Source organism: Equus caballus, chromosome 20, assembly GCF_041296265.1.
Source record: "Equus caballus isolate H_3958 breed thoroughbred chromosome 20, TB-T2T, whole genome shotgun sequence".
Taxonomy (NCBI): Eukaryota; Metazoa; Chordata; class Mammalia; order Perissodactyla; family Equidae; genus Equus; species Equus caballus.
Genome location: NC_091703.1, coordinates 27,717,391 through 27,735,117, shown reverse-complemented (window position 1 = coordinate 27,735,117; position 17,727 = coordinate 27,717,391). Strand labels below are relative to the sequence as shown.

The following is a 17,727-nucleotide window of genomic DNA, read 5'->3' as shown; positions in this document are numbered from 1 at the left end:
CCCTAACTGTGGTTGACAACCTTCAGAGAACAAAGTTGGAAGAGAAATTTCTCCTGATTCTTCCCTCTGATGGAGAGGAAGAGCGAAAATATAGTATAGCTGGTAGTTTCTGACTAATGTAAATTTCTTCACCACTCATTTTGCTGAAAGTAGGAGGCAGCCCAACAAGGTACAAAGCTGATTTCTCCATCCTCAGCAAATATTGGATGAGTCTTCAAATCTTTATCTGACACTTTTGATAATTTTACTTTGTGTTCCTTTTTTTAGTAATTTGAGCTATGCTTTCTTTTTACCAAGATAACATTATGCCAGGCCACTGTGAAAACACAGAAAAAAACTTCTGCCCTCTCTGAGGCTTGAACTCAGGACCTTCAGATTATGAGACTGATGCACTGCCAACTGTGCTAAGAGGGCAGCTTCCAAAGTTCTTTTTATATTTATAGGAAAATATGAAATATTGTTTTCCAAGTACCCATGCTTTGTCAATTCCCAACTTTTAGAGAATACAATCAATACTACTTGAAAATCGCTCAAACTCCGTGAACTTAGAGTATGAGAAATGGGGATTTCTGAAGAAGGTCATGGGGAAATGCCTCACTCCTGCTTCCCAATTTCACTTTCTTGATCTCCCAGAAGTAACGAATGCACGTTGCAGATGTGGAAGCCCCATCTGCAACTTCCTGGGTTGCTGGCACAGCTATTCTAACTTGCTCCAGAGTTGTGATCATCACCTGCTCATCGTAGGCATTGTTATCCAAGAGAAGCAGTGTGCTACCCTCTGCCAGCCAGGGCCTCAGGTTTCAGGCCATCCGTGCCACATCCTTGGGCCAGACATGTTCTCACCTCCTAGAAAAGCCCTGGAAAACCTAAGACCTAATTCTTCTCAACTTCCCAAAGGTGCAAACTTGAGGCCCAGTATGAAGATAACAGGAGAGGAGGGGAGAGAATTTTGAAGCCATTGGGTCTAAGTGAAAACACAGCTCTGCCTTAGTTGGACTGAATAATAGTTTTAAGGAAAGGTAGAGAAGGCAAATGCTGGTGTCAGTCAATTCCCAGTACTGAATATCCATTGGGATATTGAGTCTAAAGTAGCAGTTTACCTATAGCCTGAAAGAATGGCCAAGTTTTTCCCCCTCTTCTCCTTTCTAAGTGAAATAGGCACTCTTCCACATTCCCCTCCAATTGTGAATAAAGAATCAACGCATTTTGGCCTTAGTATTTTGTCTACCACAAGGCTTTAGCTCTGATCCAAGTCTCCCATTTAGAGATCTTGACCTTCATCTCATCTTTGATCTAAGCCTCAATGTGATCCCCAGATATGCTTGCCTGTAGTGGAGATTTCTTGGATTTTCCAGTGAACGCACAGTTCCTAAGGCTACACACAGCGCTTTTCTCCCATAGGGCTCAGAGAATGATGAAGAACCTTGGAGGAGAGCCAGTGTTGTGGAGGAAGAAAAAGCTTGAGAATTTTATTCTTAATGTGTAAATTCATTCCTGAAGCATTTACTGAGCACCAGGCACAGTAGATGAGGCCACTGACCTATCCAGAAACTGACAACAGCAGTTAATATTTACTGAGCAATTACTGTGGTCTAGGCTCTGTTCTAGATGCTGTGCACGTGTTAACGCAGGTAACACGCCTAGAGATAGCTTACAGTCTTCATTTTTGATATGAAAAAACTTACGAAAATTTCTTGCCACCGACCTCTAGAATCTCATTGCCAAAAGGGAAAACAGATGGAGGTTATACATTGTTCTTTGAAGTCTTCTGCCTCCATCCCCACACCCCATTTCTCTTGGTCCATTGGGCAACCACACTCACCCTGGCCTTTCTTATGCCTGTCTAGACCTTTAATTCCCCAGGCCAACAGAAGAGGGCTTTACCTTGTGATTTCAGTGAAGGCTATTTTAGCTCAGTTATCTCAGAGTTGTAGTGGTTACTAGGTCTGTTTTCCACTCAAGCATGATTATTCTTTAAGATAGGAATACAGTTATTTCCTCTGAATATAACTAATATCAAGTAGGGATTTTGCTTAATTAACATTTGCTGAATGGAGAAATGCTATATAGGTAATTGGAAGCTCAAAGTAGAGAGTAGTTCCAGAGTGGTAAAGACTGAACAGAAAATGAGAAGCTTGAGCCAGGCCCTGACAAATCCACAGGAATTCCTTTGTGTGAGAAGGAAATGTGGTTGGGGGAGTTCAAGAGGGTGTTATCTGCAGAGAGACTGGTGGGTACAGGCATTATCCAATGGCTTTTATGGAACTGCAGGTGGTTTGGGGCAGCTTCGGGATCCTCCTTCATGGTCCCAGTTTATGAGGAATGCACACCCGAAGAACTGGAATTCTCATATGGGACACAAATTCAACAAAATGCTTTATTATTTACAACATTTATTGTGTTAATTTCCAAATAAGGAAATGATATAGAAAAACAGATTTAACCAGTGTGTTTCTATCAATGTTTTTCTATTATGATCAATATAAGGCGATGCTGAGAGGAATCAAGTAGTGCCAGAGAGAGAGATTTGGGCAATGGAGAAGAAAGACAGATGAAAAGACAGGCAAATTCTGACAGTAGCCCGGGACCTATAGGATCTCTTAGAACCCAGTGCATACAAAGATCAAATGCCCCCTTCAGCATTTTAAGCTCTGCTCTGGGCAACTGATCTAAAAGCCATATGACCTGTGGTTAATAGAGAACCTCATACAGTTTCTCTGAAAAGGGGATAATATTGCAATTTCAAAAACACATTTTTTAATGTGGTTCTTCTGGGTAGTTAGAGAAAGATCTGATTCCCTATTTATTTTGAGCACATTTTTGTTAGAAAATGCAGGGAGATGAATAGAAGGAATGACTGTCACCTCCTTAGTGAGGGCGTATCTGACAGTGAAGTTAACATGCTAGCCCAAATCTTCCCCCACCATCCTTCCAAATCTCTCATCTCTGCTTTGTTTTTCTTCTTCATACCTGCAAACTCTCAGAGAATCTGATAGAAGGAAAATTTATATCCGCTACCTGACCATGGGTTGGCAATGTGAATAAAATTAAAAAGTTGGCACATCCAGACTCTCATGCTTCTGCCTCCTGACACAATTCCCAGGCTGTTCCTCATTCTTAGTACCCCAAAAAGGAAAGTTTGATTTTCCCACAAAAAATATTTTTATTAACTTCAAGTTGAGGCCCCAAGACCTGTGTTTGTAAAAGACATTTTTGACTAATCTGTTCCTTTTTTTGTTTTGGTATGTAATATTTCATTTCTTTTCTTTTTGGACATAGCATGGAGGCATGGAACAGGTGGCACAGAGGCAAAGAGAGGTAAATCTAGCGAATTTATCTCCTGAATACCATTGATATCCCAGGAATTGGGAGACAGAAGGGACAAGACTGGAGAATGCAGGCGTCAATCCCGCTACCTCTCACATGCTAAGCAGGTGCTCTACCACTTGAGCTAATTCCCCTTTACAGCCTTAACTTTTGGCCTATTTTTAGAACCTTGACACAAATCTCATTCCAGATTCCACCAGTTTCCAGGTTGCTCAAACTCTCCGGGAGCTTCACTACCAGGGCGGAGCCAGAACTGGAATTTCTGAGAATCAGCCTCAGACCTGGAACACATAGATGATCCCCTTGCTGGGGAAAAGGGAGACTAGAAAAGATGGCGCTAGGAAAGCTCTAGCTCTGTTTCAATTTTATTCTCCTGATTAGATGAAAGAGAAAGGAATATGATCACTAATTAGCATAGTTACTCAATGCTCTATTGAGTGCATCACGTTTTAATAACACCTTCTCCACACCATCCCACAAATCTGGAAATAAAACCAAGTATGTTTCCATTTATTGTTCCTTCAAGTAACTCATCTTTTATCCAGTATCTGTGCTATTAATTGTTTCTCTGTTAGGGGAGCTGAGACGTGTTATCTACTTCCTCCTTGAGTCTGCAGTGCAGTGCTTATCTATTGAATCTTACATCATTGAATTTAGCAATTCTGGTTTTTTTTTTTTAGAAATAACTAGACTGAGGAACTCATCTATGCTAATTTATTTTTCCACTGTTTGGTATTGTGATGCCTGTTGTTTAAACTGTCAACTTTATTGAAGCATAATTTATATACAATAAAATGCATACATTTTAAGTGAGTTAGTGCGTTTTGACAAATGTATACACACATGTAACCACTGCCACAATTAACATATAGAACAGTTGCATTGTATTCATTTCCTAGGGCTGCTATAACAAAATACCAAAAACCGGCTGGCTTAAAACAACAGAAATTTGTGGTCTTAGTTCTGGAGGCTAGAAGTCTGAAATCAAGGTTTTGGTAAGGCCATGCTCTCTCTAATGGCTGTTGGTAAGAATCTCTCCTTGCCTCTTCTAGCTTCTGGTGTTTGCCAGCAATCTTCAGAGTTGCTTCACTTGTAGATGTGTCACTCACTCACGTGGCCGTCTTCCCCCACATTGTCTTCCCTCTTGGCCCTGTCTCTCTCTGTGTCCAAATTTCCCCTTTTAATAAAGACACTAGTCATATTGTATTAGGGCTCATCTTAATGACTTCATTTTAACTTGATTACTTGTGTAAAGACTCTATTTCCAAATAAAATCACATTTTGAGATAATGGGGATTAGGATTTCAACATATCTTTTGGGGGGAATATGATTCAACCCAAAACATCCATTATCTCAAAGAGTTCCCTCAGGGCTTTTTGCAATTAACCTCCCACACACACCTCCACCACAGTTCCACGCAACCACTGAGCTGATTTCTATCAATACAGATGAGTTTTGCCTGTTCTTGAATTTCATATAGTTTGTAGTATTTAGTATCTGTTTTTTTTTCACTCTGCATGGTTTCGAGACTCACCCATGTTGTTGCATGTATCAGTTGTTTATTCTTTTATTGCAGACTATTCCATTGCATAAATATGCCAGAAAAGTTATTATGTACTTACCTGATGATACACATTTGACTGGTATGGATAAAGCTGCTATGAAAATTCACATAGAAAGACTTTGTGAGCATATGATTTTATTTCACTTGAGTAAATATGTAGGAGGAGAACTGCTAGATCATATATTAACCTTATGTTTAACTTTACAGTAAACTGCCAAATATTTTTCCAAACTGGATGATCAAATTTCCACCACCACCATCAATGTGTGAGAGTTCCAATTTCTCCACATCCTGCCTACACGTGATATTGTGAGTTATCTTAGTTTAAGTGTCGGGATTTTAATTTGGATTTGGATTTACTTTGCATTTCCCTGGTGATCAGTGTTGCTGAACATCATTTAATGTGCCTGTTGGCCACGCATGCATCTTATTTTGTGAAATGCATGCTTGAGTTTTTTGCCCTTAGCCTTACTGGGTGTTTGTCCTTGTATCACTGAGTTGTAAGAATATGTTTTATATTTTCAATGCAAATCTTTTGTTATATGTGTATATATAATAAATTTGCTTATAAAAATATGTTAAATATTTTCTTCAAGTCTTTGTCTTGTCTTTGTATTTTCTTAATGTGTTTCAGAAAGCAAACATTTAAAAATTTTGTGAAATCCAATTTATCTTCTTTTTAAATGTCTCATGCTTTTTGGGTCCCTCCTAAGAAAACTTTTTCTACATCCACTATATATGCAGATTTTTTCTTGTTTACATATGCAAATTGGATAGTTTTAGTGTTAACCTTTATCAATATGGAACATTTTGATTTAATTTTTGTAGAGAATGTGAGATAAGGATGGAGATTCATTTATTGCCATATGTATATTCAATTTCCAGAATCGTTTTTGAAAAGACTTTCCTTTTCCCCCATTAAATTACATTTGTACCTTTGTCATAAATCAATTGACCAGATGTGTTGGTCTATTTCTGAACTCTCTATTTTATTCTATTAATCTATGTAAGTATCCTTATGGCAATACCACATTATTTTGGTTTCTGTAGTTTTGTAATATAAAGTCTTAAAATCATGCGGTGTAAGCCCTCTAACTTTGCTTTACTTTTCCTAATTATTTTGGCTATTCTAGGTCCGTTAGAATCAGCTTGTCAATTTCTACAACAACTCCTGCTAGGATATTGATTAGGATTTCATTCAGACTATAGATCAACTCAGAAAAAGAACTGATGTCTTAATGATGTTGAATTTTTCAATCTTTGAATATGGTATACAACACCAATTATTTAGATTTTCTTTAGTTTTTCTCAGCAACCTTTTGTAGATTTTTGTGTACAGGCCTTTTGCACATTGGTAAATTTATTTCTAAGTATGTCATTTATTTTAATTGAAAATGGTAACAATGTTCCAATTCTTTGTTGCTTGTATATGGAAATACAATTGATTTGTGTGTATTATTGTTGTAACCCATGACCTAGCTAGACTTACTTTTAGATGTAATGCTTGTTTTGTAGATTTATTAGGATTTTCTATATACCTGATTATGTTGTTTGCATACAAATATGGTTTTATTTATTCTTTTAAAATGTATATGCTATTCATTCAGTCAGTCATTGCTTTTTTTTTTGTTTTTTTGCACTAGCCAGGACCAAAATGTAGAATAGAAGATGTGTGAACAGATATTTTTGCATTTTTTCTCTTATCTTATAGGGAACATTTAATCTTTTACTATTAAGTATGTTGTTAATCGTAAGTTTCTTTTCTTTTTTCTTTTTTTTTTTGAGGAAGATTAGCCCTGAACTAACTGCTGCGAATCCTCCTCTTTTTGTGGAGGAAGACTGGCCCTGAGCTAACATCTGTGCCCATCTTCCTGTACTTTATATGTGGGATGCCTACCACAGCATGGCTTGACAAGCGGTGCCTTGTCCACACCCGGGATTGGAACCAGCAAACCCTGAGCTGAGGAAGCAGAAAGTGGGCACTTAACCGCTGCACCACCAGGCCAGCCCCTAATTGTAAGTTTCTTAAATATCTTTTATTCATTTGAAGAAGTTTCCTACTATTCCAAGCTCACTGAGATTTTTAAAAAATCATATATAGTGAATTTAGTCAAATATTTTTTCTGTCTAATGAGATCATTATATATATATTTGTCTTGTTAATGTGATATGTTACATTTGATTGACTTTTCAATGCTGAATTAACCTTTCATTCCTGAGACAAATTTTCCTAATTCATGGTGTATCATCCATTTTATATATTGCTGGATTCAATTTGTTAATATTTTAAAACAATATTTGCCTCTACGTTCATGAGGAGTGTTAGCCTATAGTTTTCTTTCCTTGTAATGATTTTCTCTGCTTTTGACATCAGGGTTATGTTGGACTCATAAAACAAGATGGGAAGTATTTCCTCCTCTTTTATCTGACAAATGTTAAGATTTGATTGACGGATATTCCTTTTTATCAAAAATATTTAATTAAATATACCAGTGAATGAAAATATGCCAAGAATATTTAATGAAATATAACATCAGTGGCTTTGTGGAAAGTTTTTAAATTATAAGTCCAATGTCTTTAATAGGCTTTTCAATATTTCTATTTCTTCTTGTGCATGTTTAAGTAAGTTGTGTTTTAAAAGAATTTTTCTATTTTGTCTTTAGTGATGTCCTCTCTTGTTATTGATAAATTTTATCTTCTTTCTCTCTCTCTCTCTTTGTTTTTGACCAGCATATCTAGTTTATTAATTTTATGGATATTTTCAGAGAACCAGCTTTTGTTTTACTGATTTTCTTTATTGCCTGTCTGTTTCCTCTTTCATCGATTTCTTCTTTTTATTATTTCCCTTCTTTGGATTTAATTTACTCTTCTTTATTTAGCTTTTTAAGATAAAATCTTTTATCATTGATTTTAGACTTTTTTCTTTTCTAATATGAGAATTTTCTGCTATAAATTTTCTTTTATCATTGCTTTATCTGCATTACAAAAATTTCCCTAAGTTGTATTTTTACTAACATAAAGTTGCAAATATTTTCTAATTTGCCTTGTCATTTCTCCTTCGACCAATGGATTATTTAGAAGTATGTTATTTAATTCTAAATATTTGGGAACTTTCCACATACCTATTTGTTATTGAGTTCTAATTTAATTTTGTTGTGATTAGAGATTATATCTCTATAATATCAATCATTTTATGTTTATTAAGACGGAAGATTGTCTCTCTCAGTGAATGAACTATTCACGTATCTAATTTTCTTGCTTACCTGCCCCATCTTAGTTCAAATCATCTAGCTATATTATTAACAGTACTGTTATTAACGCTTATCTTAATACCTACAAGATTTCCCCTGTCACTTTTTTTTTCATAGTACACACTCCAGAGTGTTTCTTCAATTCCTAATCTAGTTATGTGGCTCACTTCTTATTAGTGTTGAATGACTGCTTACTGTTATAACCATAAAGTCAAAACTCTTTTGCCTTTATTATTTCAACATGGAATTTATATCCAGCATCATTTTTTCTACTAGAATTCACACATAACTATTTCCAGCTCCTCAAAACAAATGAAAATCATATACTAGATCTACTCCAGGCCTTGGTGTTATTTCTTTATGCCTGAAACATAGCCCCACCATCCCCTCTCCTTGCTTGCTCTCCTTTACCTTGCTCTGCATTCAATGACTGGGATAGATTTCTCTCAGGTGTCTATGAGCTCACAGTCAATATCCAGACTGTCTCAAAATTGTAGTTTGTCTATTTATCTCTCTTATTAGGTTTTAAGTTCCTAGAGGGCAAAAAATTATATTCTTATTCATATCTGCATACATAACACTAATGCAGTGTCTGGCCCTTAATGATTGTGTGGTGTGCTGGTAACTGGATCTCAAAGATACGTGTACACACGGATACACAGACACACACATAAACATACCAAAAACCTGGTTTGTAGCATTTGCCAGTTCCCTGGTATAAATGAACCCATCATGGTTGATTTCAAGCTACCCATGGTTTTTAACAAGCGTCTTGGAAATTTTTGAATATCTAACAATCAGCTCGAATGAGCCAGTATGACAATATGAGAACATTTTCGTCACCCCAAATGGAAACATTGTACCCTTTAGCTATCACCTTCTTCACCCCGTATTTTGCACCAGGCCTAAGAAACCACTAATCCACTTTCTGTTTCTACAGATTTCTCTATTCTGAGCAATTCATATAAATGGAATTATATATTGTGTGATCTTTTGTAACTGGTAGATGTTTTGAAGTTTCATCCATGTTTGTAGTATGTATCAGATCATTCCTTTTTATTGCCAAATAATATTCCATTGTATGGATGCATTACCTTTTGTTTATCCATTCTTCAGTTCGTGGACATTTGGGTTATTTCCATTTTTGGTTATTATGAATAATGATGCTTTGAACATTCATGGACAAGTTTTTGTGGGGACATATGTTTTTATTTCTCTTAGGTGTGTGCCTCAGGGTGGAATTGCTGAGTCATATAATAACTCTATGTTTAACCACTTGAAGAGCTGTCAGACTTTTCCAAAGTGGCTGCACCGTTTCACGTTCTTACTGGCAGTGTGTGAGGATTCTTGTTTCTGCATGTCCTCATCAACACTTGTTATTATCTGACATTTTTATTCTAGTCATCTTCGTGGATGTGAAGTGTTATTTGATGCTGGTTTTGATTTGCATGCTGACAGTTAATGATTTGGAGCACCTTTTCATGTGCTTATTGGCTATTTCTATGTCTTTCTTGGAGAAATGTCTGTTGAGATCCTTGCCCATTTTTAATTGGATGATTTATCTTTTTATTGCTGATTTGTAAGAATTTCTTATATACCCTGGGTGCAAGCCCCTTTTTAGGTATGTGATTTGCAAATATTTTCTCTCAATCAGTGAGTTGTCTTTTCACTTTCTTGATTGCATCCTATGAAGCACAAAAGTTTTAATTTTCATGAAGTTTAACTTTTTTTTGTCACTTGTACTTTTGGCACAATGTCTAGGAATCCTTTGCCCAATCCCAAATCATGAAGATTTACCCCTGTGATTCCTTCCAAGAGTTTTATATTTCTTAACTCTTATATTTAGATATATGATCCACTTTGGGTTAATTTTTCTATATGGCATGAGTTAAGGGTCCAACTTCATTCTTTCTCATGTGACTATCCAGTTGTCCCAGCACCATTTGTTGTAAAGACTATTCTTTTTCTATTGGATGGACTTGATATCCTTGTCAAAAAACCAATTGAGGGCCAGCCCGGTGGCGCAATGGTTAAGTTCACATGTTCTGCTTCTCAGCGGCCTGGGGTTCGCCAGTTCGGATCCCGGGTGCGGACATGGCACTGCTTGACACACCATGCTGAGGTAGGCGTCTCACATATAAAGTAGAGGAAGATGGGCACGGATGTTAGCTCAGGGCCAGTCTTCCTCAGCAAAAAGAGGAGGATTGGCAGATGTTAGCTCAGGGCTGATCTTCCTTTAAAAAAAAAAACCAATTGACCACAGAGCTATGGCTTTATTTCTGGACTCTCAATTCTATTATATGGATTTATATGTCTATCCTTGTGCCAGTGTACTACTGACTTAAATACCATTGCTTTGTAGTAAACATTGAAATCAGTAAATGTGAATCCTCCTACCTTGTTCTTCATTTTCAAGATTGTTTTGTCTACTTTGAGTCATTTGCAATGCTATATGAATTTTAGAATAGGCTCATCAATTTCTACAAAGAAGTCAGCTGGGATTCTGACAGGGATTGCACTGAATCTGTAGATCAATTTGAGACATATTGCTGTCTTCACAACAGTCAGTCTTCCAATCCGTGAACATGAGATCTTTTTCCATTTGTTTGGATCTTGTTCATTTCTTTAAACTAGCTTTTATAGTTTTGAGTACAAATTTTGAACTTCTTTTGTTAAACTTATTTCTAAGTATTTTATTCTTTTTGATTTTACTGTAAATTGAATTGTTTTCTTGATTTCATCTTGAAGGCATTCATTACAAATATATGGAAATATAATTGCTTTACATTGATCATTTATCTTGCAACCTTGCTAGACTTGTTTATTAATTCTAATAGTTTTTAGTGGATTCATTAGGATTTTCTACATATAAGGTCATGTCAGCTGTGAATAGCGATTATTTTACTTTGTCCTTTCCAATCCAGATACCTTTTATTTCTTTTTCTTGCCTAATTTCCCTGGTTAAAACATCTAGCACAATGTTGAATAGAAGTGATGAGAGTAGACACCCTTGTCTTGTTATTAGCGGTGTTTTTCACCATTAAGTGTGATGTTACTTGTGGGTTTTTCTTGGATGTCCTTTATCAAGTTGAGGAAGTTCCCTTTGACTCCTGATTTGTTGAGTGTTTTCATCACGAAGGGCTATTGGATTTTGTCAAATACTTTTTCTGTATCTTTTGAGATGATCATATGTCTCTGGTCCTTTATTCTAGTGATAGAAAGAAGTGAGAATCACCAGTCTGATTCCATGTCCCACCCTAAATTTACCTATCCTGACCACACTAGTCAACCCAATTTTTGAGTACTGATGTGACAGGAATTGTGTTCAGCATAGAGGTTCTGGTAGGGGGAAGGAGAACAAGAGACAGAAAGGAATGAAAAAATAAATGGGATGGTCCTTGCCCTCAAAATCATAAGTCTAGTAAGCTATATCATACAATTTGTCTGTTTTTGTCTCAGAGACTCAAAGCCCTCAGTGTAAAATAGCAAAATGGAAAACAGCAACATATCCAATACCCTCAAGTTTATGCTTGAGGTCTAAAATTTCATTAGTTCTACCTCATAATTGGCTCACTTAGAAAGAATCTCAAGTATAATTGGACATAACCATAAAGCTTATGAATAAGAGAAATTAATGTAATCTTATGACTAGCAAACACATTCAGTAAATAATTATTAAAATGTCCTTGTACCCAGGCAGCAAATGAGCACAAGAAGACTTAAAAGCAGCAGTTCAATTGGAATTTAAGGAAAATGTAAAAAACAAAACAAAAAACTGACATCTGATGTGGGAACTAAGAAGTCTCTCTCAAACCCTCCGATATCTGTCAGCAAAGATGTCGGAGAAGGAACCCCAAGTATGGAACATGCAGCCTGCACAACCCAAACAAACATAAGAGCATTGTGCTCTCTTCTAAGTGGTGGAAGTTTCAAAATGCAACGTGTCCTTTTCTTTGGAGGAAATGTCCCAGTAGAACACAGCCTACTGGGTGCCTAAAGACTTCATTCATAGGGCAGGTCTCTGAATTTTCGTTGGTTTTATCTCCCACCCTCTGGAGCATAGCGGTCTTAAGAAAATCTACAATTTACTTGTTACTTCTTGCTCACTCGGTTTTATTGAAGTGAGGTTGTCGATAGAGTGGGCCAGTGTTTTGCTGATAGTATAGATAATCCAGTTCTCTTTGGACTAGATTAGGAAAAACAGACAAATTGGCATAGCCCTGAAGTAAAAATATAAACGTTTACTTTTATCTTTTCCATGTGAGTACAAACTGCTTCTGTTCCTCCTTCTTGTTTATGATGGCAAAGAATGCATTCCCCAAATGAGCGACTGCATGCCAAAGACCACGTCATTCTGCTCTGGCAAATGCACCTCAGGTACATTCAAGGGAAAATGTGTTTTGTCAGAAGCTCTTACTACCTCAAATCTCTCTTTGTTATTTCATTTTTAGATATAAATTCTGTTTAGTCGTGATTCATGTTTAATTGTTAAATCTAAAAATTATTAACATTATATTAAAACAATGTATATATTATTGATTCATATTACAGTTTATAACCTGATTAATTTATTAATTTCACACTCTAATTACATTTTCTTATATGTTTAAATGGAAAAGTGTTCATTATGAGAAATTCTGCACTACAGAATTGTTTATATTGTGACCTATATTCCAGACTTCATTTTACCTGCAGAGGAAAGAATAGCTTCATCAATTTGTCACACAAAGAAGGGAGATGGGTTTATAGTGGGGTTAGTGACTTACTCTACCAGTCTATTAATTAATAGAAACGTGTTACACTCCTTTGGGCAGGCCCACTCTTAGAACAAAGGTGAACTGAGTGAAAAACATCATATTGTTTACCTTCCTGTTACCAAACTAATCATTCTTGAATCCACATTTCTGTCTTTTCTTGCTTTTCTCCTGGTACCTCCCAATGGAATCAACTGTGAGATGGCTAGTGTCACCTCAGACCCAAGAGGAGTAGAAGTGGCGCACCATATTCAGAATCTGATGGGAGGACTGTCAATAATCATTACCTTTGCTTAAAGATTCCAGAGGTGAGTTTGTTCAAATCTCCTTCCTCAAGTAATGGTACCATGTGGGTGTATTTAGGAGTAAGTTTAAATGTCCCCTCTCTTATTTTTGGATCACAGATGTCCTAGGGTAATTGTAGAGGCCCACTTTGATGAGATCATATTGAGACCAAGCGAATCTTTTGGAACAGCAGTGAGTGTCATATGCAAAAAATAAAATAAAATAAAATTGCAAATCCAACACTACTACATCCACTGGAACAGGAAGATCTGAGCACTGTTGTTAGATCAGTTTGCCTTTGGTTTTATCTTGGAATAGTGGGTCTGAACAAATTAGTGATAGTGAACAATGGGCTTGCTCTGCTCCCTGTGATCTGAGCCAATTACGAGTTAGAGATCAAGAAAGGAAGTTTAATTAGATTAGCTGGCTAATCGGAAGACGGGTGACTAATGTCTCAAAAGACCCATCTTCAAGGATTACCAAATCTTCAGGCAGTTATATAGGGAAAATGGGCAGTGAGGAAGGGGTCCAGGGATTCTGACAGGCTCCAAGCGTAACATTGTTCCATTCTTCTGTCAGCTGTGATGGATACCTTGTAAGTGTGTTTCCTACCTGCGGTCAGCCTGTTCCTGGAGAGAAACTTGTAGAACAAGTTTTAATTTATCAAGGCATTGGGGAGTATATACATAGGTGGTGGCCATAAACCAGGAGAGCATGTGAATTTTTTTCAAGTACATGCAGGGCAGTGAGTAGTCACACAAAGGAGGGGCTGGGGCCATTTAGTGGAACAAGATGGCCTCACTTTTGCTCACTTACATTAGTGTTAAGATAATTTGAGCTTAGTTTGGGTTGTACAGCATCCTTTGTAGACTTTTTCTGTGTTGTGAGTCATTGGGCTTTGGTAAGTTCTCATTTTATCCTCTTTCCTCACCAATGGGACCACTCAGGAGACCAAGTTACAATACAGTTACGAGACCTTAGCTCTGAAAGGGTCCTTAGAAAGTGTAGAACAACTGTCTCCTTTTACAAAAAAGACAGCTGAGGAATAAAACGACTTCCCTAACGGACACAAGCTAAAGAGAGATGGGATCTGCAACCAAGTCTGCTTCGTCAGTTACAGAACTAGGACGAATGAGGCCCTTTTTACAGCTTAGGGATTTGATGTGAGAAACGCGGGACTTAGCTGATCACGGTGTTAAGTTGTGCACGATTTTGCATTTGCGCCTTGACCTTGGGCACATGCAGAATCCCGCAGTTAACAAACGCCGGCCGCGTAACCCTTTTGCGTCAGAGGGCAAAATAAGGAGAGCTCAGAGCCCAAATATGAAAGGGTCCGTTATACTAGCGGGAAAAACAACGAATCAGGTATAAACCCGGGCGTTTTGGGAGCTGTGAGGCCTCCATCCTCGCTGCCCATCTGTTTCTCAGGCCAGGCCCCTGTCGCGTTAAAGACACAAACTCTCGCAACTTCGCAATTCCACAGACGGTGAGCGCCGCCCACCAACCCTCCCGGCATTCTCCAGGTTGTAAAAGGCTCAGGGTCTCTTCCCGGGTCCCTGAAACCGTCTCCTCCAAGGCCTCCATGGTGACGAGAGAGAACGTGGGTGTGTCCTCTGACCGAGCAAGAATTCCGAGGGCGCCCCAGGCGGGCAGCTTGAGAGAGGGGGCTCCCAGCAGCCGTTTAGTTTCTGCATTCGGCCTGGAGGTTCTTGCTTTTTTTGACGACTTAAAAATACTTGTTTCAGAATTTTCACGTTCTAAGGGGCTTGCCCGTGAGTGGGTGGGATAATCGCTGCGGTCGGTCACGAGGTTCAAAGTTCGGAGGCAAGGAGAGGAAGAGTTTTCCTCAGCGCCAAGTTCTTCCATGGAGGAAATTAAGGGGGAAACAGATGATGATGAGGAAACGCAGTAAAATGCAGGATTCTCTGGAGTTTTGGGAACAGCCGTGGGAATCTGCCACATCGAAAATATGCTCATTCCAATATGCTGAGTTTACATCCCTCATTATTAGGACTAAGGAATAAAGCAGAATGTCGCTCGCCGGTTTCTGGTGGCGCGGTGATCGCAGTGCTCTGCTTTATGGCCTGAACAACCTCAGAGATTTCCGGAGTTTTTTCTTTTCCGTCTTTTTCTTCTTTTCGGGCGCCGGCTTTCAGACCAGACAAAAAGGCATAAAGAGGATATGTGTTATCCTCAACCTATTTTTTAGCAGATTTCTTTCCTTTTTTTCTCTCCTCAAGGCTATGTCCTTGCAAGCTCTGAGGAGGAGGACTCCTCCCGCTGCCTCATCCAAGGGCATTTCCTGCCTGTGCAACGCGCGGGAGAGGACACCAACACTGCGCGAAGGAGGATTAACAAGGGTCAGGCTGTGGGGAGGGCCGGTGGATAGAATTTCAGGAGTGAAGCGGCAAGACAGGCCAGCCCCGTGAAAAATGGATTGGAGAGAGATGAGAGTCGAGTCCAAAAGCCAGGAGGAGAAACAGGACATTAGCAAAATGGCCCAGGCAGAGAAGCTGAACCTCTGTAATAAGGCAAGGCAGTGGGTTGAGACTCCTTTATTTAGTCAGTTATTCAGTATGTAGCTACCGTGGGTCTCCCTGGGGATTCACCCTCCCTGTGGACTCTGCGTGCTGCGAACCACGTTACCCGGGATCCCGGACAGTTCCAAAACTGAATCCTGAGGAACCGATGTTCGCGCTACGAGAGAATGGCTAGCCAGGCGGAAGCACGGCTCGCGGAGGGAAATTAGGTCTTCTCTTTAGAGCAGAATGTGTCAGCCTCGTCGGACGGCTGGATCCGCGGAGCTCCCAGCGAGTCTTTCAGTTTCAAGGTCATGAGTCAGAGCTTCAAAGTTGAGTCTTTCTGCGCTCAAGGTGTCAACCGCTTAACTTGTTTTAGGAAGAAGAAATGAAATGAAAAAAGACTGCAAATGGAACGTATTTATCTAAAGTGTCTTTTTCAAATAGGAATATGGGAATGGTTTCCAGAATTAGGTAAAAATGGAAAGGAGAGGGATGAAATTCTCGCTTTAGGGAAAAGTGGGTGGAGAACCCTGGGAATTGTGCTGGAAGCCAGTTGCAGGGAGGCCTGAGTAGATGACTTATATCTGCCTTGACAGCAGGCGGAGAGCTAGTGGGGCTAATTGTCTTCTTTCAGTTTCTCAGGGGGTGCCTAGGAGGCAATGGGATGGAAGTAGAAAAGAAGGAAAGAGACGCTCCAGAGGGCGGGTGAGGTTGCATTTTTAAGTAAGGTGGTCATGAAAACCCAACGTCACGAAACACCCAAGCAGGTGACATTTGAACTTTCTTCTTGCAGAATTTTATTTTAACTGAAATTTTGGGCTAAGAACAAATCAAGGATCTAACTTCTTCTAAGCTCTAAGATGAACCCCTCCAAAAAACTTCCTTTGGTGATTGGAATAATATTCACCGTTAAATAAGTGAGGAGAGAGAGAAAATAAGATGGTGCCTCTGGCCGGTTAGCTCAGTTGGTTAGAGCGTGGTGCTAATAACGCCAAGGTCGCGGGTTCGATCCCCGTACGGGCCACGTGTGACTTTTCGTGCCTACGTCTTTAAACGTGTCATGATAGGAAAACCCCTGAGAAAAGGAGAGTGTAAATGCATGTGTGCCCGTTGATGTTCTGATGGGATATAGAGCGGGTAACTGTGGTTTGTGTGCTTCTGTTGTTGTGTCCTGGGAGGATCATATGATGAAGGGAACATAATAGCTCTGAGATTCCAGAAGGAAACTGGAATCAGGGACCAACGTGCAAAATAGAAATGAAAACACGGGCATAAGGACCTGGGCTTTTCATCTTTTTACATTTACAAAGTGTCCAAATATTTCTCAGCCATGACTAGCTCCTGAGATGGACTTTTCTAGTTATGCATCTGCTTACTTCCTGCAGGGCTGTCCTTGGCATGGGCAGGGTGAGTAAAGCCCTTCAGAGCAACTCAGGCCCTTGCCTCTGCCCCATTCTTCATTCCTATTTCCTCCCTTTTCTGTTCTCGCACTTGACTCCAGAGATAGTGGACTTTAGGAAATATCCCATGCAGAACGTGCAAACTTCACTACACTTTGCTTGTCCAACTGTGTATTAGACCCAAAACCATCTTCTGGGAGACATTTGCTCCCTGACATTTCTCCCAGTTTTCTGAGGTTGGGTTCTGTCCCGCCCAGCACTCTCAGATATCCAGGAACGTATCTATTTTGTGACATTTACCAAGTCGTGAATGTCTGTTGCTCAGCCATCTTCCCCATTAGACTGTAAGCATCTTGGGGGCAGGATGCTTATTTCCTAGTGCTAAACATTTTTAAAAGTCTGCATGAATTATTGAAGAGTGAGAGAAATGTGTGCAGACATGAAAGAAAGAGTATACCTTGTGCTTCAAATGGATCTCACGGGTCAGTGGGATCCATGATATCTCAACACAGCATCGTTAGGTAAATGAAGGGTAGACTACACTATATGGTGATTGGTCCCATTTCTCTGAATGTATTTCCTAAGGCTCATTCAGAGTGGTTCTTTATGGCCCCAGGATCAGG

General features: G+C 39.0%; 2 non-coding genes across 2 annotated transcripts; one reads left to right on the top strand and one right to left on the bottom strand.

Annotated features, from left to right (window-relative positions):
- Window positions 1-341: 341 nt before the first annotated feature.
- On the bottom strand, window positions 342-414 carry TRNAM-CAU (transfer RNA methionine (anticodon CAU)). The gene has a single exon. It is a non-coding gene; the product is annotated as a tRNA-Met (tRNA).
- A 16,240-nt stretch (window positions 415-16,654) lies between these two features.
- On the top strand, window positions 16,655-16,728 carry TRNAI-AAU (transfer RNA isoleucine (anticodon AAU)). Its single transcript has one exon. It is a non-coding gene; the product is annotated as a tRNA-Ile (tRNA).
- Window positions 16,729-17,727: the final 999 nt, after the last annotated feature.